At 36.6% G+C, this 15,518-nt stretch overlaps 1 long non-coding RNA gene across 3 annotated transcripts in view; it reads right to left on the bottom strand.

The window, feature by feature from the left end:
* LOC148057678 (uncharacterized) overlaps positions 1-15,518 on the bottom strand; it is an 82,021-nt gene that overhangs the window by 19,997 nt on the left and 46,506 nt on the right. For all 3 annotated transcript variants that reach the window (XR_015698496.1, XR_015698497.1, XR_015698495.1), the window contains exon 6: positions 1,995-2,075. This is a non-coding gene — a long non-coding RNA (uncharacterized LOC148057678). The remainder of the gene's footprint in view (positions 1-1,994; positions 2,076-15,518) is intronic.

Below are 15,518 nucleotides of genomic sequence, written 5' to 3'. Positions count from 1 at the left end.
CCTGTAGATTTGTTTTGATTAAGAAATAAATTACAGGTGCATAAAGACCCTAGTTAGTGATAGGTATAATTGGACATGCCTATTGCTCGGTAAGTAGAAGAGCAAAATCAACATCTGCAGTCCTAGCTGGAAACAACCTGAGCATAGACAGGGTTCCAGTGCTCAATCAGGAGCAACAAAGGAAGGCTGGCACATGGCCCTCAACACTGTTACCATCGACATATGTTTCTATTATAATGAATGTCAAACTCGTTTAGAAAAAAAATTACATCTATCAAAATCGAATGGCCAGCTAAATGTTTTCATATAAACCTTGGCCTTTGGGATAGATTTTGGCCATTTAAATGTTACCAGAGAAATATCTACATACGTTAAATAGATTGAGTGGTCTCTCCTAAGTCTGTCTATGTCAGCAGTTATCCTATTTCCTCTCTTACTGAAGACCAGAACTGGAAAATGAAATGTATAAGCCTGGGAAGAGCATTGAGCTTACAAAGCTGTGCTACTTTCAGCTCACAACAGGAGTCACAATACAGATTTTTCATGTGCCATTGCACATAGTTAAGGAGGCCAAACCACAGATTCTGCAGCAGGCAAATGCTGGGGTTTTTTTGAGGATCATTCTCTAGATACTAGTGAAGCTCTCCAAAATTATTCCTTTTATCTTTCTGCTCATGTTCTCTGTGCTCCTTATCCAAAAAAATACAACACTTAAGTGCTTGTTACCAGATCAGTTTCATAGACTTCAACAGTCATACCTAATGCTTAAGTTGAGCATGTGTCTAAGTATTTTTCTGAATTGAATCATAAGACTCTCTCCAGGGCCGATGAGCTGATTTTCTGTAAGCTCAAACCCCCATGTCATTGGGGGTCAAAATTCAGTCAACACCAAGTCTATAGTGTGTGTTAAGCACAAAATATTACAAACTATATAGCTTCTGAGTAAAACATCTGATTTTTTTTTCAAGATTGCACAGAGAAAAGCTTACTTGTACTATATAAGTACTGATTTTTTTATTATTATTTTCTCTCTTAAACCTTATATTTCTTTTGCCTATACAGCCTCTGTCAAGAAGCTAGAGGTAATATGATAATAAAATATTGCAGGATGGAGGAGGAAGATGTTCGTATCAAAGACTTTGAGTCTGGTCCACCATTTCCACATGGAATGTAGACCAGAAGCAACCTGCCAAGTCACAGATTTCTAACAATCATCTGCCTGCCCCCCTAAGACATCTCTTCCTATTTCTATTTTTGCACACTAAGTTTTGTTATGGCAGAATAAAAAATGGCAATATGACATTTAAAGTTAAACCATCTAGATATTGCTCTGCAAAAATGCTTGAGAGAATTTTCAGCTCCTCGTTGACTTTTAGTGTCTGTATTAATGAAAATCAAACATTATCCAATTAAACAGTTTCCAAAAGCAATGAACAAAAGTAATGAAAAAAGTCCAATTTCTCTTATAGCTACATTATCTGAAAACAATAAAATAATAAATGAAGGTATATGTGAGGTTTTTCTACATATTTACAACTGCTGAGAAACCAGACCATCATTGTGAATTATTGAATTTGTGCAGCATATTTTCTCAGGGAACCACTGCTGTTTTCCTTGGCTTCGTTCTCCCAGTCTTAGGTAATTAATCAAATAGCTATATTGGTAGACAAATAAACAGAAAATTTGTAGAAACAAATATTGAGATTTTTGAGTGAGCAATGACTGATTTTTGTTATTTCTTCCCATGAGATACACTAAATTTCCTCAAATCAACAGGGAATATATAGATTTTGCCTAGTAAATATCACTTTTTATTCCTGTTGCTCCAAAGTCTAGAACTTGAAGGAATGAGTCATGACTATGAAATTTTAGAAATTAAAGAGGACTCTCTTTTGCTATATATTTGGCTAGGAACTGAAAATGCCTTTATACAAGGTTCAGCTACGCCAGAGACTTTCCATATTACTCACATAGTAACAGGTGATTATACTTACATAGTATGGCACAGTGTTGTTAAAGGCGTTGAAGATCCATGAAGACTGGTGAGTTTCAATTCCTCCTATCAATAGTGAGGACTACAAGACAAAATTTAAAAGTACAGGAATCACCTATTTTAGGTAAGAGCTTTAACAACTGAGTCAACATTTTTTCTTAAGATGGATGAGATGATTTGACCTTTCTGTATCAGTCTACTTAGCTCATAGAGCATGCACGGCTTTTATGAATGAAGAAGTTCAGAGTGGCTACATAGAAAGACATCTTTGGTACACCATGATTTGAGAGGCTTTACCAGTGGTACACAAACTGAAATCAAATCACAAGAATATGGAATGGAATCCAAATCTTCATCAGACAGAAGTCTTAACCTGGTGCAATATATTTGATCCATATGAACACATGATTTGCCTCTGGAAAAAAAACAGCCACAACTTTCTCTCATGAAAAATTCATCTGCATTACAGTTTTATAATGCCCTCCATATTTACAATAGCTGAACACAGTTTTCAGTAATGTTAGAAACAGTAACAACAGCAAAGTCCCTATTGGACTTCAGGAAGTCTCCAGAACATCTTTCATGGGGTCATAACTCTGCTTGGGGAACACAGCTTTTGTGCTACAGCACGTGTGTGAACAAAAAAATGGGATTTCCAACTACAGAATATCATTTTTTGTTTAAGCTTTATCTGATCCTCTGTTTTCAGTGGGTTTTGGCTCCAGTTCTCTTTGATCCTGAAGAAAAAACAGTTAATTAAAAGAACTCTAAGCACAAATAGGTTCAAAGTATTCTATCAGAAGTCAATGACTACAGCTTATGGCTGATCCTTAATTATCTGCATTTTCTGCTTAATAAAATAGGACACAGCATGAATTCCAAAATAGCCAAAGACTCATTTTTTACAGTTCTGGAAATGAATGTTTTCAATTATTGACCAAAGACATAACAATTTACATATTTCTGATTTTTTTATTCTGATATACATGTCTCAAAGGATTTTTCATCTAGATAAGTTATTTGCAAATGAAAAATGAGTGCCACTCAGTCATACTCAGTTCTTTGAAAGAGAGTTCAGTCATGCACATTAGCATCTATGTATTCCTTGTCATTCACAGGCATTAAAGACAAATCCACTTCTACTTAGAATTCAAGGCTGAAATCCCCCTGCCCATCCAGTCACTGCACAGTTTCCAATCAGTAACCATTATGTGGAGGTATGCTTTTCTTCCACATCTTGCTCTTGATATACACACATACACTGGTCACTCACTTCTTGGGTCAGAGATCTGGAGTGATACTTGCAGTCTTTCAGAGATGCCCATATAAAGAGTCTAATTTTCAATATCTACAATAAATTACATGAAGATGCAGGCTATGGTTAGGAGTCACTTTTCCTGAAAATCGACGTATAAAAGAGTCATCTCGTCTAAGATGCTTGTTCATCTTAGAAATTACAAAAATGCCTGCTTTTTGGATTGAGGTCCTAAAAGAAACCTGTATGCACTTGTCTTTGAAAAGTTTCCAAGTGATTGACCCAGTGGGTCAAGAAGGGAAAGAGGAATGTTAGGATAAAGAATAAAAAATTGTCATCTGTCTTCAGTGAGACACCTAACCCCTGAATGGTAAAAAACACCAATCTCATACCATTTCTACCCAAAAGGTCAACTACATGCAGGATGCTAACTGTGTAATCAGCACACCCTAGCATTTTAAAGAAGTAGCAGAAAAAGGCTCTATTGTTATACTCTTCATAATGAAATCATGAAAAGGCATTAGTCCAAAAATGATTACAACTAAGCTTTGCTGAACCACTATAGGTACAGGGTTCAGTGTGTGCAGAGATTAAAGCCTTGTGCAATCACTGCCTAGAGACTGCATGTCATTTCACATCAATTGGCATGATGAATCTTTTACATAATGTGAATCACAGTCTAATTGTGAGTTTGATTGCATCTACTGTTGTTCTGATCACACAACCTCAGCACATAGAGGTGAACAGGGAGCTAAGCTATTGTACAGAGTTAAAGGAAGAAAGAAAAGCTGTGTAGCATGAAATGAAAGTGACATCTCACAGGATATATATTACTAAAAGTTGCTGAGCAATTTAACAGCTACATGTAATATATATATTGACATCATCAAAAAAGGCAATTAGAGGAGCATCTCCTCCACCAATAGAAATATATCATTTCTGAAATCAGCAGGCTGCTGCCAGGAAGCTCAGACTGGAAGCCTTGTTGCCAGTGAAGATGTATTTAAGACAATAAAGTCTCCATTAGCTGCAATACAGGCAGCATGTAACTAACCTAGGATTCTCACAAGAGCTGGCAGAAAAAAATGGTACAATATGCTTCAAAGATATTTCTAAAGATCAGGTTCCGTCATGGATTTGTCATAAATCATATTGCAAAACAAAGCAAAAATCGATCCTTTATGGAAATTACATTGCTTCTATTACCATAGTAGCTGAGACATACAAAATCTGTAATGCATTTATGCCCCAATACCATTACAACTATTGTCTTCACGTTATAAATGCAGAATAGAACATCAGTTAATTAAGGAACTTGTCCTAGACACTACAGAAAATCTACAGAATAGCAAGTAATGTTATCCAGACAGCCAGGTAGGGTAGTACTCTAGTTACTGGATAGGTGCTGGACTCTAGCCCCTACTTGCTTGTCAGTGAACCATCTGGATATGGGGTACAGGGCATTATTACATTCGTTACAGAACTATTTCTCAGTCTTAGAGGAAGAAGATCTACCGTCCAGGACTATCCAAACTTTTACTAGGGTCAAAAAGATTTACAATCATCACAGCTGAAATGGAGCCACCTATTTCAGATTTTAGGTAGGATGCTTCACATCCAAAAGCATTTTAATGTTAGTCTTTGGATGACAGTCTACACAGAGTAGATGCAAATTCATTATGGCTAGTAATGCTTAGCTCAACTTCATAGACCTTAAAGCATGGAAAAATAGTGAAGCAATTACTGGGTTTGCCCAGTCAATTGCTACAGTATCTACCTCACTGTTATTGCATTTATTAAGAATTTGCCTAAATCCTTCCCTATATTTACCTGGAACCCCAAAATATGCAGAACCCAGATTTGGAAATGACAGGAGAGTCAGCAAGACATTGTAGGGGAACAGTCGACAAATCTGCATAAGGTGGGCAAGAGGCATGCCCTGGAAACATGTGACCATAAACCTGTTTTTCCTTGAGAGAAATTAACAAGATTGCAAAATGGAATCAAAATCAACTTTCACAGCGACATGTTTCTGATTTTACCATCAATTATAATGTCCAAGAAGGAATTCTCAGTCCCACAAGAGCATTAATGACAATAAATTAGGCTGCTACCCTGTTGTCATTTAACTACTTTACATGTTTCAGGTAGCAGGACTTTTTTTTTTGTTTTATCTCTCAGGGATTTTCTACAAGGCAACCCACTTTTTTCTCTCAAAGTCATTACAGCTAAAGACTAGGGAGTCATTTCAAGCTTGCATTATGTGTAGGTGGTTGGTTATGGGTTTATGTTGCTTCAGTTTGATTTTAGATAGATGAATGTGTAAAGTATTTGAAATGTTTCTAATACAAATGGATACCAATAGAAATAAATACAAGTCAAGGGTTGGCATATCAATTGACATAAATCATAACTCCAATGATGGAACTATGCCGTTTTACCTCTGCTAGACAACTGTTCCGAGGATCCTGGAAATAAACCAGCACTCAGTGCAAAAGTTTCTTATGCCAGCAAATTCTTCTCCTATAAAGTTGATAGCTTAGTTTTATAAGCTCTAAATGTTTATGGGGACAATAAATGTATTTGCACTAAATTCACATTTTTTTAGAAAAGAAACTCTGATTAGGATCTTTCTGCTAGATGCCTCTGCTAGGCATCTTTCTAGCCTACATTTGAATGGTTTTGATGTGCTGGCAGTCAACCATACTACTTTGCCCTTAATGTTTTCTGACCCCCTACAGGGTATAATTTAGTGTAACTAAATTGTGTAGATCTGAGTATGGAATTACATTGCTCGTTGGGGTTTGGGGTCTATTTATTAACAGGAAATTAAAACTAGTGCATCTCAGTCACTACAGTGCACATTGATGTTTACTTGGGAACTATTTGGCAAGAAAAAGTACACTAAACTATATTTCACTGTTTAGAATCCAAATATTTAGCAGATGAAACACACAAAATCTTGCAGATAACCAGTATCTCAACTCTTTTTTTCTGAGGTACTTCAACAGAAGTCAGAAATATATATATAATATATATATAAATATAATAAAGCTGATCACAATGGGGTCCTCCTTCTCAGTTATCCTACTATGAGGACTGAAAACCCAGGAAAATGCATGTAACAAAAAAATCACAGGATTTGGTGAATGTGAAAAGCAGAATTTGGCCAGGGAGACAGAGGTTAGAAAAAATTCTGGAACTAGGTGGTAAGAATGCCATATGAATTTCCCTTGCTTGATACCACAGATATCAAGCATCAGCTTGGATACTGTGGTTCAGAGATACAAAAGGAATGTGGTTAAGGTAACAAACGTTGCTGGTAAGATGGATTTCATCAGGCCAACAGCATTTTTCCTCAATAATTTCATTGCCCCTGTCTTGCAAGGATTCAGTATCATCATGAGAACTGAAAGCACAGTCTTTTATCAAGAACAGAACACAGAATAGGCTAATAGGCAGCATAAAAATATAGGTCTGCCAAATGTAATGATCTGAACTTCTGGATTTTAAGAGAGCTCAGATGTCCCTGAGGCAGCCTCCACTCTCCTCACATTAATGAAAAACTTCACTACAAAAGAGTCAGCAAATCATACAGGTATACCCTACACAGCTTTATCATATAAAAAGATAATTTCTACAAAAGATATTATTATTTGTAAATGCCATTTGACTTGTCAGGTATTGAAGGAAGATTCATACCTCCAGCTGTAAACAAAGGGCACTCATTAATTAGGTTCCCAACACAACAATACAATGAGATGCAAACACGAGTCAGTGGCTCATGCCAGATGCCCAGGGAACAAATCATAGAACTGGACAGATTTTGAACCATTACTGCTGGCATAAAAGCCATGGAGCTCCTGAGAGGTAGCCAGTCAACCCAGACAGACTCATTACTGCAAGCAGCATTAAATTAAACGGTGGCATAAAGAGTCACATGATATCTCAAACTCTAACACATTGATAAGCTGATTACTTAAGCAAAATACTGCAGAGGGCTGTGTGTGCCGGTGTGCATGCATTTAAAGTACTACACATGCATAGGTCAGTCAGATACTGCATTAAATTCAATAAATTAAACATGAATCGTTGGGCACGTTAAATGAATTGCAACCCATAATCATCTAAGTAGCAACAAGGCATTCATTTAAACTGACCTAGATGGATTGTATAAAGAGTTATTAAATATAATGGGAATACAAATTACAAGTTAGAATCCCTGGAACTCTTTTCTGGTTGAAGGGATTTTTATAAGAAGTCAGTAACTGAAACTATGCATATGTCTGATATTTTGGGACCTCCTTCACTACACACTGGTTTATTAGGGTAGTTTATATGCAAATAAGATGTGAGACAAATAAATGTGAGACTGTAAATAATGTACCTGTGTGATGGTCCACTCTGAAATCCTGTGCCTTGTCTGGGATAATAGGGTGGTAGAATACAGAACAGTATTGATGATGAGTATAGAAAATGGTCAGTTGAGTCAAGTATTTTCAGAATTTCAAAGCAGGCATATTTGGCATAACTAAGTGAAGAGGAAAAATGTTTATTTATTTGAACTTATTCTGGTATGCACAGCAGTTACTTAGATTTGCTTTATCTTCTTATTCAGAATGATTTCATGGTCCAGCGAGAAAAGCACTGTTCCTTTAGTCAAAAGATTTAGGGTGGAATTCATCTAACTAAATGCAGAGGTCCACTCGTTGTCTGAGTCATCCCAGTCTCCATGTATAATCAGTAGAAATCTAGTCACTATAGGCTATGAAGTCTAAGACAAAATTCCTCTAACTTTAAAATAGACATTGTAAATACATCAGATGGATTGAATCCTAAAAAGGTCTATTTCTCTACAATGAATATAAAGGGAGGTTCAGAAATAGCTCTCTATGCTACCTATGTCTTAAGGAAGATGAGGTGACTCCTGTTCCTAGAATCTGCTCTTGGCTTTCCTGCTAACCTGCTATATGGCTTTGGAAGTCTAAATGCTATAAAAAAATCAAGAATGCTATTTTAGACTTCATTACTCTATTGATGACATCTATTAGGCAATGTCTGTACATTTCAGACATCTATATTTACTCATGGTGACTCCCACCTTTCATCATTTTGTACCAGTGTTCTGCTTCCCACTCTGTTTTGTATATTTACTGTGTAGTCTTTAAAGAAGAACTGTCACTTCTGCATACAGGTTGCAACGGGACAGAACCCAAGTATCAGATGTGCCTCTTGCCATAACACCACACAGGTAGTTAACAATGAATTTTAACTGTCTTTGGCATCACCTGAGGTTAGACAATTCTTACCAGCTAACGTGAATAGGCCATGGGATTTAAAAAAACCCCAAATTATTCTTCACAGTGGTATAAAAGAAAAATTCAATGTCTCACAGTATATCCCCAGCTGTACTAGGGAGGTTACCTGAGGATAACAGAAAAAGGAGTAATATAAAAACCCCGCCAAAATTTACACTTGGAAAAGCATATTCTGAAGTGGATTGCTAAATTTATAAAAAACTCCAAAACACACAGTGGAAAAACAAAGGTCATTTTAGACTGAACCATAACCTTTTTTAATAGAAGCTTAATTTAGTCATTAATTACTAGTTGGTCACTAGTAATACTGTCCAGAAAATTTGAAAATTCAAGAGCCAGAATACCACTCTGGGTTGCAACTGATAGTCTCAGATGATAGCACAGAGGTAGCCTGCCCTGTGCACACCCTTCCCAGCCTCTCGTGCTTGCCTAGTGTCAGAATTCTGCAAGTATTTTGCCTAACTGTCTGCTAGTAGTGGCCACCTACAGTCCCTCCAGTGAAGTCTGGGAGGGTAGTGTGATCTTATCATCTGTAATAGAACAGATAAGAACTGAAAGTAAAATTTGGAGAATTCCAAATTAATCTAAATTATGTCCTAGCCAAAAAAGCTGCTTTTAAGATCATATCTTAAAAGAGATTAAGAACTGTTTATTTTTAATTCATTTGCAAGAAAGTAAAGAATATATGAACTATTAAATTTAGGAGAGTAACCTGAAATTGGTTATTGCAAATACAAAAGACAAAAGGACTGACTGAGGATCACTGAAGGACCATATCAGTAAACTGGTTACTTTTTAATTTCTGTGACACCTTACAAGAATGTTTTGACTTTTGTAAGTCCAATGAAAGGCCAAAGTAATCTCCAAGAAAAATTCCTTGAATAAAAGAGAAAGCAGTTTTGTTACAGAGCAAAAAATAATAGAGAGGGATATTTAGTCAATTTTCAAAACTGCCTACAGTTCTGCATCACTAAAACAATTTACATTACTAATGGTTTAGACTTCAAATAAAAACTTATTCGTAAAATCATAGAATCACAGAGTCATTCCAATCCCCCTGCAATAAGCAGGGACACCTTCCACTAGATCAGGTTGCTCAAAGCCCCGTCCAACCTGACCTTGAACACTTCCAGGGATGGGGCATCCACAGCTTCTCTGGGCAACCTGTTCCAGGGTCTCACGACCCTCATAGTGAAAAATTTCTTCCTTATACCTAATCTAAATCTACCCTCTTTTAGTTTAAAACCATTACTCCTTGTCCTGCCACTACAGACCCTGGTAAGAAGTCTCTCTCCATCTTTCTTATAAGCCCCTTTTACGTATTGAAAGGCTTCAATAAGGTCTCCCCAGAGCCTTCCCTTAACTAATACTAGAAAAGATTATAAATAAAAGTTATTCAGAAAGTTACCAAAACCAAGCATGGTGGCAGAAGAAATGTTGTGGCAGTAGCTGTAATGCTGTACATTTAAGGCAAGAATAACTTTGACTATTTGAATGCACTATAAATTATGATTTAAGAGAAGCCAGCCATGGTAATGAGCTATGTGTCACTGCATGACCTCAGTCAAGTTCAAAGTCCATGCAAGCAAATGAAGCAATATTACACAATAAAAAATGAAATAAAGATTATTATAATGTCATTATAGTATGTCATTCTTTCATCAAAGTGGCCAGGATTTCACCAGCTGAATTCATTCTATATCCCTAGCACTAATGCACAAGGAATAAACACTTTTTGCATCAAGGTTACGTAGCACAGCTTGGTAAACAGCTTGGTTACCAAATAACATCCCATTTAAGTCAATGTTAAAACTTTTATTACCCAAAGTAAATTATTGCAGGTCTCCAAAATAGCCTATACTGTAGTCACCCTTCATGGCTGGATATTATACTGAGCTAAATTCTATGTTGCTGTGAAATTAGATTGGACTCACCGAAGCCGGATAGTTAAAGCTATCTTGGGTGTCTTTTTATTACAATATAGTTATCTTGAGTGGTACACCTTACAGATTTAGACATCTAAATTTAGATGTTTACATGCAAGCCAAGCTCCCATTACAATCAATAGAGATCTAATCAGATAAATTTAGTGAAACCTAGAGATCTATTCAGTCAACCCTAAAATAGACAGTTACTTTTGGATAATTATTTTAGGCTATCCATAGAATTTTCCGCAGCATAATTGTCTGTCCAATGCAGTCTCAGGACCCTTAGTTGGGTGATCCCTAATGTAATTCCAGTACTATCACTCTGTTTTGTAGGCTTGGAAATTTCAGTCTTCATGGATTGAAATGCTACTGTTTTAATTTATTACCTTTATTTGATTGCTATATTAAGCACTAGAAAGAATTACATACACAAGGGTTATTAATTTCCATCTCAATTTGAAACCTCAAACTTGAAGCTTGGTTTATGCACAGGGTATCAAGAGAAAGACAAAAAAAAGTGGGGAAATATAACACTCTTTCCTGACTAAAGGTTAGTTTCCATAGTGTCATAGTGTGACATAGTCTCCTAAAATGTTTGGTGCATAAACCAAAGCCTGACATTTAAGCTAGTCCTTTACTCTCCCGGCTGTAGAAAACACTGTGAATTCCCTCTTAGTCTTTCAAAACAGACCAGGCTGCCCAGGACTTACTTTCAGGCTACCAGACTGGTCACAGCAAACAGTAATACAGCTGCATGTGTTTGGTTGACTAAGTTCTTACTATACAGAAGGAAACTAAGAGATGGAAGAACAGTAAAATGGAATTAGAAATTAAATTGATAGGAAAGGAAATGAAGCCATAATCCAAAATAAAGATTTCAGAACTTGCTCAGAACCCGCAAATTGGTGATATCATCTTGTCTCTTCACACCTTTTTTTTGGCTCAGGAAAACGATGCAGAGATAATGGAAATCATGGTCACGGTAGTAATGTTATTGATATGTCCTGTTGTATGTGCGACTTATGTAGATCATGAAGATTAAGTTAGATCTACCACAATTGACCACCAGTGTGTATATATTGTATATACACACTGCCTTCTGTATTAAATATGTCTAGATGTTGCTATAACAATGCTTTACCATCCTTTGGATCCATTAGACTTTCCAATAAATAGTGTCTTCTCTTGTGAGAAACTTCTCTCTTTCTACCTTCTTTGACACCTCTCCAGCTTGTTGTAGAAAAAAGTTAGTTGAAACTTGGAGGTAGAAGCTTAAACATGAATAATAGCTAGAGCAGACAAAGCTGGCAGCTTAAACGTGAATAGCTAGAGTAGACAAAGCCTACAGATTGTGGTATATGAACTGTAACAGCCATATTACAACATGCCAAATAATTAACTACAGAATCAATCGAAACCAACCTGGGAGGATGCAATATCATATAAGAAGATGACCACTTAGCAACCACTTAGTAACGAAACAGCAAACAAATCAAACCAATAAAAAAGCAAGAAGACCCCAGACCTTAATACTACTATTGGACTGAACTATCGCATGAGGGGTGGGGAACTTCTTAGATTGTACGGGTATAATTGCCCAGGGATTTCTTTGTTTGGGGTCCCTCTTCCGAGGCACCCAGCTCGAGCTGTAGCGCTATTAGTAAAAAGTACTTTCATAGAGGAATCTATCTTTCAGCTTATGTGGAAACCTAGGGTTGAACCCTGTTATGGTGGCTGGCATGTGTAATCTCTGTAACAAGCTGTCAGTACAGTAGCACATGTACAGCATACCAGGGGCAAATTCTCTGTAGAAATCTGTGCTCTCTGGAGGACTGTGCAGATCTCTATCGATCTGTAGCATCACCTATTGCACAATACAAAGTCTTAGTTGGCAAAGCCATATCAAGGCATACTCCAGACAGATAAAAAAGTTACCTGGTAGCTTTAAAAGAGTTTCTATAATGTGGCTTATGGATGGTATGTGAATCTTTTGATGTACTTGCTCATTTTAAATAACTGACAGCATCAAATGCAAGTTTCTATGAAACCAGTGGCATAAAACTTTGTAGACACTGATAGGTGAATTAGCTTCTAAATTTTATCTACCAGGAAAGTTTGGAATGACTATCTGGTAGTCAAGGAGATTAAGTCATTATAAAAATTTGAGTCTGGAGAAAAGACCCTACTAACCTATAGCAAGAGCTTCAAAATTTGTTCCAAATAGAGTATAACATTTTAATTTTAAAATGAAAATTTTAATACCATGCAAACCACTTCTATGTGAAATTTGAGAAGGAATAATTAGCTATTTGCTATTAAAATTTATCATTCTCTAATATTAAATATATACATTACAGTTTAAAATAATGTGCATTTTTCTTATATAAATAGACCTTTAAATAGTCTCTAGGTGATAATTTATTACAGATAGTACATTTCACAGAATCTCAGAATCACAGTATAGTTGAGGTTGGTAGGGACCCCTCATGAGCGTGTAGTCCAACCCTGCTACTCATCAGAGGGTCAGCCAGAGCAGGTTGCTCAGGACCATGTCGGGACAGGTTTCGAACCTCTCCAAGGATGGAGACTCCACCAGCTCCCTGTGCACCCTGTGCCAGTATTCAGTCACCTTCACAGTGAAAAAGTGTTTCCTGAGGTTCAGAGGGAACCTCCTGTGTTTCAGTTGGTGCTCATTGTCTCTGGTCCTGTCACTGGGCCTGGCTCCATCGTCTTTACACCTTACCTTCAGGTATTTATTTATGTACATTGATAAGATCCCCCCGTGAGCCTTCTTTACGGAATGGAATTCTACTTAATATTAGCTTCTAGAAGTTATACTTCTAGTCTAAGCAAGCCATATAGACTGCAAGTACTTAGGCCTGCTTTTCCCTGTTGATGTGTTTCCTCAGCAGGGCAAAAGCTAAAAAGCTGAAATGAGAAACTAAACAGGAAATAGTGACTGAGCACTTTATACAGCCTTGCAGCATTTAGGAATGGTAAATGCCTGTCAGTATTAATTTTGGAAGAAAATAATTTCATTTCTATAAATGCAATAACTCTATAATAAGATCAGCTTAAAAGAAAACCAGGTTCGATAGCAGTTTTGAAGGCTACTGGAACCAACAGACAAAAATCTGTTTTCAACAAGCATGGGGGTAAAAAAATCTTACTTTACTAGAACTTCTTTCTACATTTTACAAGAAAATTAGGTAGAGAAGTCACAAGTTATCAAGTGATTATAAGACAGCAGGTGATTATCAGGTGAAGAGTTTTAGCCAGTTAAGTCAAATGCACGTTTCTCTGATTGCATTTGAAGCAGCATATTGTGCATATGATTGCCTGCCAATGATTCCACTGGCAGAAGGATCAAGTCCTAATTTGCTTCAGAGGGCTGCCAACAGGATGACAATCTAGCCTTGTGTTTTAGCATTGACTAGAAGATTAGCCTGCCACTCGAGAAAGGTATTTGACTACCTATGTACAAATCATTTACAATGCATTCTAACCCACGTTTATATATTCATTATGTATTTTATCTCCCTGATTCATTCCTCCAGTTTCTCCTTGTTAGAAATCACGGCAGCATTTTGCCTCCATCAGGGAGAGCAGGTGAACAGCTCCAGCCATTCTATGCACCTGCATTAATGCTAAATCAGCTCTCATGAATTGTGCATGAGATCCAATATGTTATAGTCATTAACTCTGGCACAAAGTAAAAAAGCTTCCTTAGACAAGACTTCCTTCTACTGTGTCAGGCCAGAAATTAAAACTACAGAAGGTAGTGAATCAGACCCTAAAGATTTTTTCCTTTTACTTGTACTAAAGGAGGAAAATGTTTAAATTAGGAAACATCAATTGGAGCAGAACGGAAGAAAAGATGAAACCGTGACTTATAAGCATTACCTGTGATTAGTTTAATATATAATTTGCTCGGTTGTCCATGATCCAGAACAGTAACTGAGTTTTGGAGTACATTTGTATCCATTAGAGGAAGAATAAGCCTCATAACCTACATTCATTTCCTTAGTCCACTAATTGTGTTTTCTCCCTGAAAAATTTTAATGTTGCCATTAAATGAAAAAGAGTCCATCAGTACAGTGGCTGTTCTAGCTCTCTTGTGCTGTAAACTGCTATAGCTCAGTGAAGTGCTTCCCTCTAGTGTCCACATACATCACATACACTGAGTCTTTAAAACCAGTGCATATGAATGAAGTTAGGTTAACTTTCAGTGGTGGTTACATAATCATTTTACTCAATATTGCAGACTGAGGCTCCAGGGGAAGTTAACACAGGATCAGTTTCATAGATTAAATTCTTCACCCACCAAATTGTAATGTAATATTTTTCCTTTCTCATATCTCAGTCATTATATCAAAATTTAACCACTATTAATCTCTTCTCTTCGTTTTTTAATCACTTTGCTTCCCTTTTTTTTTTACTCCATTTTATTTTAGTGATGCCAGACAGACAGATGGCATCTTCTCCCTTAATTCTTTTATACTAAGTTTGTAGAGATCATTTAGTATGCACTTATAGATACAATTAACATCACAGGCAACTTTATGTAGCATAGTTAAGTGGTCAGATTATTAAACAGCCATGCTAACCAAAGAAGTGGACTGATTTTCATTTCTCCTGATTGATTGAGTATCTCCCCAGGCAAATCTGTATTATTCAGTTTCAGGAAAAAAAAAAAAAAAAAAAAGCCTTGTTTCAGTTTATTGAATTGACCTGGAATGGTTCATTTTGAGTAAGTTACATAAAATTATTTGCTCCATATTGGCACTTTATCTGAATTTTAGTTGGAAGTTCCATGTCCCACTTTCTCCTATGCTTATTTACATCTTTTATTGAGCATCATGCAACTCAGAATGATATTTGCATGTATTATTTCAGCTATCATTCTCCAGAAAGACTGGCCAACAGAGCCAGTCTGGAAGCACAGCTTATAGCAGCTCAAAGGCAGTTTGCTGACAGAGCAATGTAATTGATTCATGTATTTTGCAATTGTTTTCTCAAATCGA

This window comes from Nipponia nippon, unplaced genomic scaffold (assembly GCF_047370975.1).
Source record: "Nipponia nippon isolate SJK-2023a ecotype South Korea unplaced genomic scaffold, ASM4737097v1 scaffold_1, whole genome shotgun sequence".
NCBI classification, from domain to species: domain Eukaryota; kingdom Metazoa; phylum Chordata; class Aves; order Pelecaniformes; family Threskiornithidae; genus Nipponia; species Nipponia nippon.
The sequence above is the reverse complement of the archived record's forward strand: the minus strand, read 5'-3'. Positions and strand labels throughout refer to the sequence as shown.